The 12,209-nt window shown below is 33.4% G+C and overlaps 1 non-coding gene across 1 annotated transcript; it reads right to left on the reverse strand.

Annotated features, from left to right (window-relative positions):
* Positions 1-11,379: 11,379 nt before the first annotated feature.
* Positions 11,380-11,486, reverse strand: LOC148764049 (small nucleolar RNA R71). The gene has a single exon (XR_016024918.1). It is a non-coding gene; the product is annotated as a small nucleolar RNA R71 (small nucleolar RNA).
* Between the last annotated feature and the right edge of the window lie 723 nt (positions 11,487-12,209).

Here is a 12,209-nt window from a genome sequence, read left to right on the forward strand (position 1 = left end):
TCATTTAAGTCGAGTTTGGTGGATGGACTCATTGGTGTGGAAATTGATTTCAGCTTTAGCATATCGAATTTCTTGAACATATCATGAGTATATCTTTCTTGGTTGATGAAGATTCCTTCCTCACTTTGTTTGATTTGAAGATCAAGGAAGTATTTCAACTCTCCCATCATGCTCATCTCAAATTCACCCTACATTTCCTTTGCAAAGTTCTTGCATAAAGCTTCATTAGTTGCACCAAGTACAATATCATCCATATATATTTGCACAACAATTAAATCATTTAGATATCTCTTAATGAACAACATAGTATCGATACTGCCTCTATCATACCCTTTCTCAACAAGAAATTTTGAAAGCCTTTCATACCAAACTCTAGGAGCTTGTTTTAATCCATACAAGGCTTTATGAAGTTTGAAAACATGATCAGATTTTTCAAATTCTTCAAACCCAGGTGGTTGTTCTACATATACTTCCTCTTGAATTAATCCATTTAAGAATGCACTTTTTACATCCATTTGGAACAATTTAAAATTCATGAAACATGCAAAAGCTAGCAACAACCTTATGGCGTCAATCCTAGCAATCGGAGCAAAAGTTTCATCATAATCTATTCCTTCTTCTTGGTTGTATCCTTTTGCTACCAACCTAGCTTTATTTCTAACTACATTTTCTTGTTCATCTACCTTATTTCTAAATACCCATTTTGCACCAACAATAGGGTGATTTGAAGGTCTAGGTACCAACAACCATACATGACTCCTTGTGAATTGATCAAGTTCTTCTTGCATGGCCATTATCCAACTTTCCTCTTTTTCAGCTTCTTCAAAGTTTTTAGGTTCAATTTGAGATATAAAAGCTGAAAACTCACAAGTTTCTCTTGTTGTTTTCTTAGTTTTAACTCCTTGTGAAATGTCACTTATTATTTGGTCTTGTGAGTGATCTCTTACAAATCTCCAACTCCTTGGTAGATCATTATGCTGATTTTTTGCTCTTTGCAGATTATCTAAAGGTAGAGTTTTATTTTCTCTTCTAGGTGAGCTTTCTTCATTATTTTTGTTATTTTCTAAGCTCGTTTCCTCCATTTGTTTTTCTAGGACTTCTACATCATCATCCTCATCATGAACTTCTTTTTGTAATGCATTTGACTCATAAAAACTACATGAATTAATTCTTCAACTGTTAAGGTCCTTTTGTTAAAAACTCTATAGGTCTTTGAGTTTAAAGCATATCTTAAAAATATTGCTTCATCACTCTTTGCATCAAACTTCCCTAGGGGCTATTTTTCATTGTTCAATATAAAGCATTTACAGCCAAAACTCCTAAGGTGAGAAATATTTGGTTTCCTACCTCTATAAAGTTCATATGGAGTCCTTGAAATCAAAGGCCTTATTAAGACTCTATTAAGAATATAAGCTGCTATATTTACTGCCTCAACCCAAAGATATTTAGGTAGGTTGTTCTCACATAGCATGGTCTTAGCCATTTCTTTCAAGGTTCGATTTTTCCTCTCTACAACTCCATTTTGCTGAGGTGTTCTAGGTGCAGAAAAATTGTGATCCAACCCCCTTTCATTGTAAAATTTTTCAAACTCATCATTTTCAAATTCTCCTCCATGATCACTCCTTATGCTAACTATGGCTAGTCCTTTTTCATTTTTTACTTTCTTACAATGACTTAAAAATTCTTGAATAACAACATTCTTATGAGCAAGAAAATACACCCAAGTATATCTAGAATAGTCATCAACTATTACAAAGCCATAAGATTTTCCTCCAAAGCTAGTTGTGCTTATTGGACCAAATAGATCAATATGAAGCAATTCAAGAGGTCTAGATGTTGATACAATCTTCTTAGACTTGAAGGATGTCCTAACTTGTTTTCCTAGTTGGCAAGCATCACATATCCTATCATTTTCAAATTTTAACTCAAGCAGTTCAGCAACAAGATTTTTCTTAACTGATTTTGACATAGTATGTATGCTCACATATCCTAATCTCCTATGCCATAGCCAACTATCATTTTCAGCATTTGCAACAAGACATACTTCACTATTTTCTTCAAGATCTTCAAGAAAAATTACATACAAATTCTTCAATCTATTTCCTATAAATGAGATTTTATTTGTACTCATATCTATCACTTCACACTTAGTTGAATCAAATCACACTCTAAATCCTTTATCACATAATTGACTAATACTTAGTAAATTATGCTTTAAGCCTTTAACCAACAACACATGACTAATTTGAGTTTGGAAATTCTTACCAACCGTACCTATACCATGGATTCTTCCTTTTGAATCATCTTCAAAGGATACACTTCTTCCCTTTCTCTTATCCAGCTGAGCAAACAGCATTTCATATCCTGTCATGTGCCGTGAACAGCCACTATCCAAGTACTAAGGCTATTTCTTCTTGAGTTAAGCTTTTGAACATGTCTCCTTTAAGTCTAACTCAACCTACAAAACAGAATTTCAGTTTTTCTTTATAGGTACGCATACTCTGATAGGTCCTTGAGTGTTACTTGCAACAAAGGATCCTTTAAGAACCCAGATTTTCTTAACTTTCTGTACTCTTCTTTTCTTAAAACAGTCATATAATAAATGACCATGTTTATCACAATTATAACATTTAGGTAATGCTTTAGCTAAATTTTTATTGTGGTATGTATCTCTTTTTGAAGATTCATTTTTCAAACACTTAAGAGCTGTATTTTCTTCAAGAGTTATTTACAAAGCTTTAGACTTATTTTTTAGCTCTTGTTTTAAAACCTTAAAGTCTATTTTTGAGTGTTCTAACTCAATTTGCAACATATTTCTTTGCTCAAAAATAGAGGTGAATTCTTGTTTGATTTGTTCCAAATGATTTTAAAGTAATGCAGCCTTTTTCTTTAATGATTTGTATTTTGAAAAAAGTTTTTCAAATTCATCATACAAGCACTCATACCTATCTTGTAAATCATCATAAGAATTAATGCAGGGGGATGAGGGTACCTCTGTTTCATCCTCTTGTGCCATTAAATAGATGTTTGCTATTTCTTCAGATTTTTCATCATCAGTTTCAGAGTTATAAGTGTCACTATCCAACCATGCAACAGCCACCATTGCTTTCTTGGATTTCTTACTTTCTTGGGAGTTTCATCTTTCAGTAATGGGGATTCAGACTTGAAATGACCAAGTTTCTTGCACTCGTAGCAGATGAGCTCTTTCTTTTTGTTGAAGTTAATTTTGTTTCTATTTTTCCATGAGGCACCTTGGTCTTTCCTGAAACCTCTTCTAGTTAGCCTTCGATTTCTTCTACTCATTAGCTTTCTGAATTTTCTTGCAACCAAAGCTAATTCTTCTTCATCATCACAGGAAAGTTCTTCCAGCTCTTCTTTTTCAAGGATGCTGGCTTTAAGTGTAATACTCTTTTTCTTTTCCTTTGCTTCCCTTCGGTCTTCTTCGTCTTCTTCCTTAAGCTTCAGCTCATGAGTGAGAAAAGAACCACAAATCTCATCAAGTGTGATGATGTTAAGATCTTTAACCTCTCTAATGGTAGTCACTTTTAGTTTCCAAGATTTTGGTAGGCTTCTAAGCAGCCTTTTAACTAATTCATGTTCAGGGATAGGCTTACCTAGCTGACTCAATTTATTTGTGATGTTTGTAAACCTATCAAACATGTTGGTGATGTCTTCACCATGCTCCATTTTGAACATTTAATAACTATGTGTTAAGAGAGCAATTTTAGACTCCTTGACTTGGGAAGTCCCTTTATGGATTATTCTAAGTATCTCCCACACTTGTTTAGCTGTTGTACAGCTTGAGTCTTTGTTAAATTCAGTGTGGGTCAAGGCACAATGTAATGTGTTGATGGCCTTAAAATTTATTTGAACTTTCTTAGTTTCAGCCTCAATCCATTCAGACCTTGGTTTGGACATCAACTCATTTGTCGCTACATTCACGGTTAACGGCATAAAGGGTCCATCAGTTATGACGTCTCACATTTCATAATCTATAGCCCTAATATAAATTGACATTATTTTGCTCCAATAAGGGTAATTAGAGCCATCAAACAGAGGTGGTCTATTTGTTGATTGTCCCTCAGCCACTACTGATTTTTGTTGAGCCATTTGGATCCTCCTAAAAGATGTTAAGCCTTAATAACAGGGAACTACCTCTGATACCAATTGTTGGTCCTTATAATATGTGCTAGAGGGGGGTGAATATCACAATTTGGCTCTTGACAAGATTGGAAACTAATTTCCAGAACTTAAAAAAATAAAAACAGAGTATAAAATGCACAACAATTTAGAGTGGTTCGGTCCAAGACCTACATCAACTACCTTGATTATCCAACCAAGGATTTTCGCACAAATTCACTAACAACTGGTGAAATTCACAAGCTTCCACCAAGCTTTTACAATGGCTTTTACTAGGCTCAGCCACAACCTTTTACACTAGTTTTTCACAAGCTTAACTAAAAGCCAAAGTGGTTTTCCAAGGCTCAACCACAACCTACAACAATCAAGCTATCCCAAGCTTGAACATCCCCTTAGAGTGACTCCCTCACTCTAAGAATACAAGAGAAATAGTAAAAGAAAGTACCTATGATCACTGGTTAATCTGATTGGTACAATATTGAGAGCAAAAAACAAATGAAAAGAGTAGGCGTTTAAGTGCAGATAAGTACAGTGAAGCTTTTTTGATTTTTCTACTTTCTATAGCTCAAATGTCATTCAAGGCTTCTAAAAACTTGTTTCTAATTGTTGGATGACCCTTTTATACTTGGAGATGCAACTCTTATGGTAGTTTGGCAGTTTATATCCATTGGAAACAGTTCAGGATGAGTTCTAGCCGTTAATCTGTCTTGTAGTGCTCTCGTTCAAATTGCAGACAGAGAGCTCTTAGTCGACTAACTTGGTTGACTAAGTTGGTTCTGTTTCTGGTTTGCAGATTCTGGCAAAGAGCACTTAGTCAACTAACTTGGTCGACTAAATTGGTTTTGTTTCTCAAACTCTTCAGCCTGTCATTTCTCCAATTTGAAATTTGGTCAACCAATGTTCTTCCTTGTTTCACCAATAAGCTTCCTCCTTGTTATTCAGTTACATCTTGTTGATTTTATGCCTCTTTTTCCTTCAAAAATACTCTTTGAAGAGTTAATAAATTAATTTCATATATTAATTTCCTGCACACTCAAGTAAAGGTATTAGACACAAATAAATGAGAATGTTTTGTTATTATCAAAAACATATGGAGTCAATACAAATATTATCAAACAAAAAAAAAAGGAACATGATACTAATCTAGTTTCTGAATAAAGAATTTAATTAGCTTTCCCCCCATTTTCACCTAAGAGGAAGCCCTATTGGGTCTAATAGTTTTACCGTACACTAGCATTCATACAAATGAATTCTTAACATGAACTAAAGTTGGTTGGTTTTGCTAAAGTTTCGACAGACAATAAAATTTTGAATTTTTTTTTAACTTAGTGAAGTCCCATTAGCTATCCAAGTTGACTCAAGCTACTTTTAAGCTGATCAGTTTTTTTTAAATTGAGCAAAAAGAATTTTGGTTCTCCGATCAGCCAAAGTAGAGCATGACTAGCAAATTAAGCTAATGTAAATAGTGAACAACGAAAAATTTTAGTGAATACCTGACAGATGAGTTCAATAGTTTCATATCGGTCTTCATCCTTTTGTGCTATTCAATGTTGGGCCTTTCAATTCTTACATGGATTTATTGTTTCATCAATTGCATATATATATTTATTATTTCATTCATACATGAACATTTGTTAATAATCAATATGAATAGGATTTTTAAGCTATCTTATGTCTGACATGTTAAAGTTTTTATAGTTTTATTGATTTTACTTTTGGTATATGATTTGATTTTAACTTATTTCTCAAAAATGTATTTATTTAAGTTTTTTTAAAAAAAAAATTATTTTGGTGATGGTTTTATTGTAAGAAGAGTTTGATTGGCTGAGTTCACTTTCTTCTTCTGGGTTTCTTAGTGACAAGTGTTTTCAATTATATTTGTTTCTTTAACTAAAGATGGATGTTAATGAAGCGATCAAAGTAGAAAGACCAGAGACATTTAAAAAAAACTAGGAATAAGAACCAATGTTCTAGACCCATTACATGTGAAACTAGTTGCAAAAAAGAACAAATAAACATGTCAAGGACTTGTTAATTTGTATTTAATGAGATTTATGTAGTGTTAAGGTAAATGTTATTGTCAATGATAAGTTGAAAAATTTTAGAAGGATGCAAGGATATTTTACTTACTGTTTTTATAAAATGTTTTTGGTCATTTAGCTGACAAGCAAGAATAAATTTGCAATCTTCTACTTTTATTGGGTTGGAAAGTTAGGATGCCGAACTCACTTTTCTTCCTAGTGTCTTCATCTAGATCCAAATGATAATAGATGGTAAAAATATTGGTGCAAATGGGGTTTAGATTGAATTTAAAGAACTAGCAAAATTGACTTTAAGGCGAGCTTTTCAATAGATGCTATCTTTAAAACTTATTTCGCTCCTACCATTCAATATGAAAAAAAGGGAATTATGTGAATATCCTTAGGGGTACAATGAAGCCAACGACTAACTTTATCTTTACACTTTATGAAAGTAGATCGCTAGATACACCCAAAGATTTGAAAAGTCGTTCAACCTTAGAGCCTACTTTCTGCAGCAAGTAGATTATGAGGAATCTAAATTCCTTTGATAGATGATGGGAACTCAAGTGTTTATGTTTATTTGTAGCAAGTCCTTTATATTGGCTTGCAAGTGTCTCTTCTTTAAAGACACAACCCTTTTATCAAGGCACCTTTTTTATATTAAAGATACCATTTCATTTTGTAAACTATAATCCTTGGATAAAGGTATTATTTCAATAATCACCTAATGAAAGGACGATCATTCTGTCACGACCCAATTTTTCGGCCATGACCAGCGCATGGGCCCAATGGGTATAGCCCACCAAGCTCAAGCAAGCCTATTATATAATCTTGCTCAACATTCCATCAACTATTCTCAAGTCACCTTTCATAAGTCCAACTTATAATCACTTTAATAATGGGCCATAGCAATCAAGAATTTCATTGATATAACCCAAAATGATGTTAACATTTTAACTCATGGTGGCATTAACAGTTAAAATATGCATATTTTGTCTAAGACATGTATCTTAGTACTTTACATCACATGAAAATATTCATAAAACAAAATGACTCTTGACTTCCAGCAGAGTGACCACAGTGAAAGTGCGGCTACTGAATGCCAAAATACCTACCAAGGAGACGAAACTACGTGGACACCTCGACCTAGGTTCCAACTGCCCCCTGATCTGAAAACATGAAATTGAAAACAGTGAGTACAAACTCAGTGAGTGAACATAAGAAGGAAACAAGCAATCGATAGGAAGAATTTGAAAATCATGGTGTACTGATTTCAAAAACAATGCAATTGATTTAATTTCTTACTAAAAACCCCTCCTTTCAAAATTTGATTAATAACCTCATAGTGTTGCAAAAACCCATGATCAATCCATGAAGTTAAATGGGTGAAAAAATATGTCAAAATCAAGCAAGGTAGCAAGCATGGCAGCAAGTTTCTCGCTGTAGCGAGAAACAGTGTTAGTTTGCAAGTGTTTTAGTTTTTCTATCATATCTCCCACTACAAAAGTCCAATTGACCTGATTTTTGGACCATTAGAAAGCTAAGAAGAAAGGCTACAACTTTTTGTTCACCACTTTTCCCAGTTTGGATAGAAAGGTGGTCAAAATCTTCATCGAAATAAAAGTACTGCACCAAAACTCGAGAGTTTCTTGCTGCAACGAGATTTATTCTCGCTACAGCGAGTTGTTGGCTACCAAAACAGAATATTTCTCGCTGTAGCGAGAATGCTTTCTCGTTGCAGTGAGAAGCAAGGCACCTAAGTGTAAAAAGGACCTCCTTTGCACTAAAAATCCATTTGGTGTTGGAATTAAAAATAATTTGCAAGAAAATGAGAAATTCTCAAGATTTATCATGCCAAATTTCATGCATTACAATCACATTTTACAATCACACACATTCTATCACATATCTATAGATATAATCATATATAACACCTACACCACCCCGCCTTCCTCAACTCTTGTGCACTCTCTACATGCACAAGGCAATACCACCATGTGTGCACTCCCTACTCGCACACCTCATTATCATCATACAACATTATTTATCATTGCACAACATACATTCAAATATGTATACCAACACAATATAAGCATTTATCAAGGGCTTGTTCCCAAGCACCCATTTTTAATGAAAAGTTTGATAAAATCATACAAATAATTCATCTCAACACAATTCTTTTTTCCAAAACAATTTTGAAATGCAAGTTCACTCACCGGTATTGTTAAATCTCTAATCGACTTTAACCTCCATTAATGGTTCAAATAGGGCTATAGGGCCTCGTTGGAACCTATCATGCACAAAAACATTACAACCAATCCAATTTACATTAATATCACTCCAAAGGCTAGTTTCTAATTCAAGTTCTACTAGTCATTCCTAATTGGCTTCTAATTATATCAAATGGCTATTCCTTGCACTACTCTAATCACACTAAAAATGAATAAACAACCTCAATAATAAAACAGCTCATAATCCCAATTACTAGCCATTATCAACAACTTAAAACCAAGCCTAGTTCATCACTCACCTTAAGGTTTCTTTGTAGTTTAATTATCTTCCAATAGCTTCCAAACAAATGTGGAAAGTCTCTCTCTTTTTCTCTCTCTAAAATGTCCAGCTAGTGAGAGAGTGTAATAAGGAAAGGTTTTTAAGGGTTTTATGGTGAAAAAGTAAAAGAGCACAAAGAACTTTGTGAAAGGGTGCACAAAAACATGAAAATCGGAGTTAACTCGAGGAAATATATGGAAGTTTCAAAGTAAGCTTCCATGGGGGGTGCAAAAATGTGGGAAAAGAAGAAGAAGAAGAAGAAGTGCTGAAAATTTGAAGAACCTCCTAGAAACTTAGATATTTATGCTTTATTTTTATCCATTTCTCATGAAATTACCAAAATGCCATTAACAAGGTCATTTTGTCTTTTTATTGCCTTTATACAATCTTTTTACTTCTTTGACACTGAGACAAGGTCCATAAAGGTCTAGAAATGCTCAGGTTCATGAAAAATTAAAAATTTCAACTTGAGATGCAAAATGACCGTTTTACCCCTATCGTGAAAATTATCATTATTTCTATCTTCTTCATTATCTTACTCTCATTCATTCATTCCTTAGGCCTACTTGGACCTTAATAACATTAGAAAACTATTTTCAATGGCTCACCAAGAGAAATGACGAAATTACCCCTAATCCATGTTATCGTGTCTACTTCTAGTTACCGGTCTTTAAAGGTCGAGATCTCACACATTCATTCCATAAGACATAATCTTTGAGCTACAAAATGAAAAGATAACTTTTCGTATCCAAACTTTTATGATATGGTGTTTTTCCAATCGTGTCATATCTTTTGGATTTAAAGTGTTTTTCCAATATATCACTTTACCAAAAGACATAACTATTCACAGGAAAAACCCACCTACAATCCACTAGTCACACTATTTCACTCTTTCTGACATAATCTTTGAGCTAAGATACTTTTTCATTATAAGACATAACCTTTTATTTTGAAAATACAACAACAATCCCCCATCAATTTCAAAATTTCCAAACACCAACAACTTTGGGAATCTTTTGCATAAATGAAGGTATCTCATAGATTTGAACCTTCACTCAGTGATTGTGGTTGGTTCTAATGTGAATTGAATGGTTGACCAAGCATTGAACCATCAATTCTTCATTTAACTAGACGGGCCATTAAACACACATAAGTTTCCTTCCTCATTTTGTATCTAGTTTTGCCAACAAGTTTTTTCTGGCTTTGTGTTTTGCATCCATTCATGAGTGTTATCAGAGTCAAGCCTTTAGCTCCTAAAAGCAGTCACACTCTCATTCACATAGGCTTCATTTTTATAGGAATTTAGTTTAGTTCTAGTGGTAATGCATAAAAATTGTTTTGATGATAATGTGTGACTTGATGAGGAATTAAATTGTTTATCTAAGATTATGATTGAACTCAATATGTAGTCTAATTTATTTATCTCTCTTTTGCTTATGTTTGATGGATTTAAGTTGTTTATTTTATTCTGTTCTTAATGCTTTTAATTGATTGGCCACCAATTAGATTGAATTGGAAACCTAAGTTAGACCTTAACGAAGGAGATTTAGGTAGACCTAGAATAAAATAGCGTATGATAGAGCATACTTAGTTGATTAGGAGGTTTGATTTGCATATAGGGTAGACATACACCTATAAGCCATACGTCGCCAAAATTAGAGCACAAACTTAATGAAGTAAATTAATTTGCATAGATATAGAGTAAATTAATTGAGAGGGATATTTTTATAAGAAACTCGATAGAGAATTGTAAATAATTTAGGACTCTAGGTAAATAACTTAATCCACTAAACTAAGTTAAAAGAAAGAGACAAAAATCAAATGAAGTATTGAGAAACATCATAATCTTAAGGCTAAAAGTCAATCAAATCTTAAAAACAAGTAATTTTGCTGAGTAAATTAAGATTAGTTTTAGTTTTTAAGTTTGATTTTACTTTCCTTTTTAATTCAAATTTTACTGTTTAGATAAAACTATGGTGTGTAATTTTAGTAATTAATAATAAGAATTAATTCAATTTCCTGTGGGATCGACACTCTACTCATTATGTTATCTTTACAATACGTATACTTACAATATGTTCTTGTTAATATTAATACCAATCATTTTTAATTTTAATCCATATTTTTTTCTTTTCTTTAATTTTCCAAGTACTTTTGGTCATTGTGTGCGAACAGCGTAAAATTTGGAAATTGTTCCTTTTGATCTAGAAATCGAAAAGACTTTTCGAAGACTTTGGAGGAAAAATAAAAAAAAGTTTCTACTCCAAGTAAAACAATGGCTAATCAACAAGGGGAAGAGACCAAGTTTTTGAGGGATTATGTTGTCCCACAAGTACAAAGTCTCCACTCTAGTATCCGTAGACCTCTTATTCAAGCCAACAACTTTGAAATTAAACCATCAATCATTAAGATGAATTAGACTTTTTTTCAATTTGAGGGTTTGCCTAATGATGATCTGAATGCTCATATTGTAAATTTTCTAAAAATTTGCGATACATTCAAGGCTAATGGTGTTACTGATAATGCTATAAGATTGAGGCTTTCCCTTTTTTCATTGAGAGATAAAGCAAAAAGTTTGTTAAATTCACTTCCTGTTGGTTTCATTAATACTTGGGATGATTTAGCTAAGAAATTCTTCGCAAATTTTTTCCCACTTGCCAAGACAGCAAAGATACGGAATGATATCACTTTTTTCATGCAATTTGATTCGATATCACTATATGTGGCTTGGGAGAGGTATAAGGATTTGATAAGAAGGTGTCCTCACCATGGCTTACCTAAGTGGCTACAACTTCAGACTTTTTATAATGGTTTGCTGGGACCTTTTTAGAACTACCATTGATGCTACAGCTGGAGGTGCACTCATGAGTAAATCCATTGATAACACTTATGATTTGCTTAAAGAGATGGCTTCCAATAACTATCAATGGCCATCCGAAAGATTAAGTACAAGAAAAATTGCTAGAGTTCATGGATTAGATGTGATGAATACTTTATCTACACAATTGGCTTCTCTCACAAAGAAAATAGATAAACTATGTGTTAATGTTGTTCAAAACCCCTTTGTGACATGTGAATTTCATGGAGGACATTCCAATGACAATTGTCCCATCTACTCTGAATCTTGTCAAATTGTTGGAAATAGGTAATAGAATAATCACTATTCCAACACTTATAATCCTAGTTTGAGGAATCATCTTAATTTCTCATGGAATAACAACCAAGGGTCTTCATCAGCATTTAAGTCAAACTTTCCTCTTAGATTTCTATCTAGAGCCCACGCTAGAGAAAAAACCTTCAATGGAGGAGATGTTCATGCAATACATGTCACGACTCGATACTCTCCTCGAGCCCATGACAACCGCCACGATGTTCCGATAGACATTCATTACCCAAAATGTCAATCGAAACCCCGCAAGGCTTTAATATCAGTTTTCGCACCTCCCTTGTGAGCAACAGTTGTTAAATATCATGTTTTGAGAGATTATAAACTATTTT

Source organism: Theobroma cacao, chromosome 2, assembly GCF_053813885.1.
Source record: "Theobroma cacao isolate CCN51 chromosome 2, ASM5381388v1, whole genome shotgun sequence".
NCBI lineage: Eukaryota > Viridiplantae > Streptophyta > Magnoliopsida > Malvales > Malvaceae > Theobroma > Theobroma cacao.